The sequence below is a fragment of the Ursus arctos genome, unplaced genomic scaffold (assembly GCF_023065955.2).
Source record: "Ursus arctos isolate Adak ecotype North America unplaced genomic scaffold, UrsArc2.0 scaffold_34, whole genome shotgun sequence".
Taxonomy (NCBI): domain Eukaryota; kingdom Metazoa; phylum Chordata; class Mammalia; order Carnivora; family Ursidae; genus Ursus; species Ursus arctos.
The window spans coordinates 332,632-337,500 of NW_026623030.1; positions in this window are offsets into that span (position 1 = coordinate 332,632).

Genomic DNA, 4,869 nt, shown 5'->3' on the forward strand with positions numbered 1-4,869 from the left:
GCCTTTGCACGGATGTTCCCCCATGCCTGTTTGTTGTCCTTGGATGTCATCGTGGTACACGCAGAGAGGGATTCAGTGTGCACCTTTCTGGGGGCGTGTGTCAATCACCCCCTTTCTGCCCTCCTGAGCTTTCTTTGTATGCTTGAGAGAGACTTCCTCCCCTTGAAATGATAGAAGAAAAATGGTTCAACCGTTGTTGTTCTAGGAGTACTCACATGGTCTCTGTTTTCCGTTCCCTGCCTGCCCCCCGAAATTTGTCTTAAGTCCTCCCAGAGGCCCAGGGCACCGCCCGTGTGCCGCTGTGGGAAGCCCGCGTAATGCCGGCCGGGCCTCTGGGGACTGCCGGTGTCTGCGGGGAATTTTATTTTATTTTTTTAAGATTTTATTTATTTATTTCACAGAGAGAGAGAGACAGACAGACAGACAGGCAGGCAGACAGACAGGCAGACAGACAGCGAGAGAGGGAACACAAGCAGGGGGAGCGGGAGAGGGAGAAGTAGGCTTCCCGGTGAGCAGGGAGCCCAACGGGGAGCTGGAAACCAGGACCCTGGGATCGTGACCCGAGCTGAAGGCAGACGCTTAGCGACTGAGCCACCCACGCGCGCCCCTTTGGGGAATTTTCCGCCCACGTCCGCTTCCGGCGGGGGCGTGCGTGCGTGGGCGTGCGTGCGTGGGCGTGAGCGCATGCGTACGCGCGTGTCCCGTGGCCAGCCGGCCCCCTTTCCGGCTGGAGCGGCCCAGACACGTTTTCCCAGTCTGCCCTGGGGTGCTGCAGCCGTGCCGCGCTGGTCGGGGGCTCCCGAGGCCGACGCCCCGGGTCCGCGCGCCCCACACCCTCCGCCCGCCCCTCCGAGGTGGGGCCGGGACAAGATCGGGTGGCCGGGCGGCCGGCTGTGCGCCTTCACGGGCCCGCGATCTGGATCTGTCTCGGTGTCCTTTGCACCGGTTGTCGGGCGCCACCTGGCGGCCGCTTTTATATAGCGTCACCCTGCCAGAGCGTCGCCGATGTCAGTAAGGGATGGCATTTGGCTGCGGTCCCCAAGCCGGAGTTCCAGGAAGCCGGTGACACTAGCGTGATTGTCCCGCTCTCTCTGGGGTGTCGGCACGCGATTGGCTCGCGGGAGATTGAACCTCCAGGCTTGTGAGGGTGTGACGCCGCCACCGCCTCGCTCCCTGAGAAGGGTGTGGGGGTCGCCTGGACGGGTCGACCAGCACCCACCGGTGTCCCCTCCTCGGCCCGTGGGGGAATGGGAGCGGGTGTGTCCGGCGCCCGGACGCCATCCGGCCGGTGGCTCCGGTCGGTCGTCGGGCCTTCCGTGTCGCGCGGTTTTCTCCCGTGTCGCGCTCGAGCCTTGAGAGGAAGCCCGTGGATGGCGTGACGGGCCCGGCCACGGGGCACGCGTGGGGTTCCGGTCGTCTGACCCGATTTTCTTACCAAGCTTTCCGAGGCCCGCTGCGGAGGTGGGGACCGGAGGGTACCGGAACGGACCGGACCGGATCGGGTCGCGAGGGGAGGCACGGATATGGCGCCCCAGGGGCCCGGCCGCGATTCCCATTGCGGTCCGGAAGTCGGGGACGCCTCCGTGGTATCGCCCCCTCCCCCCCCCCGTCCCAACTGGGAGTCGGGGACCGGCATGGGACCGGCATGGGACCGGCATGGGACAGGCGTGGGGCCGTCCTGAGGGCCGGGGAGGAGGGCGTCCACAGGTGCCTCCGCAGGACTTTGGTGATTTTTCTAAGTCCTGACGTGGGGACGACAGGCGGACTGGGGGAGGGCCTACCCGGTCCGCTCCACCTCCCGCGAGTCCCCCGTCGGTCCCGGCTGCCGCCACGCTCCCGGGGTCGACCAGATGGCCCTGGGGGCTCCAGGGGCCGGGGCTGATGGAACGGTGGCCTGGCTACGGTCCCAGGAGGTCCCGGTGACTTGTGTCTAGGCCCCGGCAGTCGGCGTGGTGATTTTGTCACCTGAAATAAGCACTTTTTGTTGCCAGGTAGGTGCTGACACGCTGTGCTTTGGCGACTGTCGCCTTAGAGATGGGGACCTCTGGGCGTGTGCGGGGCGGGGGGAACCTCTGGGCTTGACCATGGTGCGCAAGCCCGGCTGTGCCCTCGCTTACTTGAGCCATCCGCGTGGGCCTGTGCGCCGGCTCGGGTGCCTCCAGATGGTCCAAGCCGTGGTGCCGCCTCCGGTCTCCAGCACCCGAGGGCGGTGTGGGCAGGCGGCGTGGGTGCTTTACCCTGTGCGCTCCCCACTGCGGGCACCTGGCTGCGGTCGTGACAGCCCTTGTCCCGCAAGGCTCCGTGCCACGTGTCAGGCGTCCTCCTTCCTTGGGTTGTCCGGCTGCTCTCGCCCTGGGGTCGAGGGGTGCTGGCGAGGCTGAAAGCAGGTCCCTCTGGTTGCTGTCCTCGCCGGGCTTTCCCCCCCTCGGGACCTCCCTGGGCACATTCTGCCGATCGATGTGGTGATCTCGCGCTCTCCCGGGCCGGGCCTAAGCCGCGTCAGACGAGGGACGGACATTCATGGCGAATGGGACCGCTCTTCTCGTTCTGCCCGCGGGCCCTTTGCGCTCCTCCTCCTCCTCCGCCTGCTGTGGCGGTGCGGGGAGGGCGCGCGGGGGGGTGTGGACTCCGGCCCGACCCCGCCCTCCCACGTTCGGCCTCCCGGTGTCCGTGGGACCGGGGTCCTCTGACGCAGCGGACACTCTCGCTTGCCTTTCTTGGCTTCGTGTGGTGAGCGGCTCTCCCTGCCATGGGGAGGGCCGTCCCGACGCCGCGCTGCTCACCGCCTGGGCGTGCTGAGCGCGTTGCGCCTGGCCCTCCGTGGTGCCCCTGGAGCGCTCCAGGTTGTCTCAGGTGCCTGAGGCCGAGCGGTGGCGTCGTTTCCTGTTCCCAGCGACCCCCTCGGGCCACCGCTGTCGGTGGTGTAGTCGGAGGAGCGGGTGGTGGAGTCGGTAAGGGAGGACCACCTGCCCCCCCCATGGGGATGCGGGCGCCTCGTCGTCCCCCTGGCGCATGCCGTGCTGGGGGGGCCTGGACGTGGCGGGGTGTGTGAGCGATCGCGGCGGGCCGAGCCAGCGCTGTGGCGCTTGGCCAGCCGAGGGGTGCCGTTTCTTCGCCCCAGCATGCCACGTCCGTCTCCGCCTCTCGTGACCTCGCCGGAGGCACGAAGCTCTTTCCCGGCGGTGACGCGAGCATGGTGTGCGTGGCGGGGCAAGGACGGTCTCCTTGTTGGGCCCCAGCCGTGAGCGCTCAGGATTGCCCTGTGCCTGCCCCTTGCCGCAGACCTACCCCCGCCCCCCGAGCCCTTGGCGGCCTTTGGAGAGCCGTTTAGCGGGGCCCGGTCGGGGGACGAATGGGTGGGGGCGATGCGCCCTCGGTGAGAAAGCCTTCTCTAGCGATCCGAGAGGGTGCCTTGGGGTACCGGAACCCCCCAGCCGCCGCCCCTCCTCTGCGCGTAGTGGCCACCGATGCGGGGTGACTACCGTTGCGTGTTGGGCAGAGCCCCCTCTCCGTGAGGGGTCTGCCGGCCCCGCGGTGGGGCCGAGCGCCGCTCTTTGCCTACCGCGGCCTGCGCCTCCCCCCTCCGAGTCGGGGGAGGATCCCGCTGGGCCTGGCCGGCGTCCGGCGCGCGGGGCTCCCGCGTGCGTGCGAGTGCGCGTGTGGCCACTCCCTCGCGGTGCTGTGTCTCCCGAGGGGTGGGGCGCCCCCGCGCGTCCCGCTTCCCCGTGCCGTGCGAGCGGCTGTCTCCCGCCCGCTCCCGTCCCGAGTTGCCGCCAGGGGTGGCGTGCGGGCACGGGTCGGGCCGCTCTCGCCTGGGGGTTGCTTCCCCTGGGTCGTGACTCCGGGATGGACCAGACGGATGGACGGAGGTTGAGCTGGGCCCCTGCGGCGGGGGCCACGTGGGGTTTTCGGGTCCCAGCCGTGGTGGGGCCTGGTTCGCAAGGGGGGGGCCCGCCAAGGGTGCTGAGGCCGGCCGGCGTCCCGGGCGTCGCGGGACCGCTCTCATGCTGGTGGCGGTGGGATCCCGTGCACGTTTACCCGGTGGCCTGGTTCGCGTCTTCGTTGGCGCGCGCCCTTCCCCCGAACCACTCCCCCCACGCGCTCCCGGCCCTCGCCCGCTCTGCGCCCCCTCCCCGCCACCGCCGACCCACCCCCTCGGTGCCCGCCTCGACCAGATGGCTGAAGGCGCGTCGTGCCCCCGATCCGCCCTCTTGGGACCGAAGCTGGCCTCGCTGCTGTTGGGTGTTGTCCCCTCCCCAGCCGCTACGGCTTTGGGGGGATGGTCGTCCCCGGGCGAAGTGCTCTCGGCCCCTCGTGAGGAGGAGAGGCCGCGCGGGTCTCTGGTCGAGCAGGGTGCGGGGGGGTTGGCGTTGCTGCGCGTGCGGGAGAGCGTTCTGGGGGCCGGTCGTGACGGTGGCGTGGTGGTTGTGGCCCGAGCCCCGCGAGGTTGCCAGGGCCCGCCGGGGGCCGGGTCGGCGTCCTCAGGTGCCACAGGACCGCCCTTGTGCTGGAGGCCTCGGGCGGTGGGACCCCGTGTGCCCCGGTGGCCGACCTCGGGCTTTGAGGCGCCTTTGAAGGGTCCCTGAGCCCCCTCGCGGCGGCCCGCGGTCCTTTCCCCCGCTGCTTTTCCTGTTTCCGGCGCCTAGTCCCTCGCCGCTGAGCCATCTGGTAGCCCTCTTCCCATCCGGCTGCTGCCCCGGTGCCCCACCCCGGTGTGCTTGGCGCTTCCCAGGCCCGCTGCGGCCTCCCATCTGTGTCTGCCGCCGCCTCTGGCCCGGCGGTGGCGTGGTGTGTCGACGGGGGGGCCGTCTTCCCTCCCCCGGCCGCGTCTCCCGCTCTGGCGCGCGTGCCCGGGCGCGGGTCGGGTCC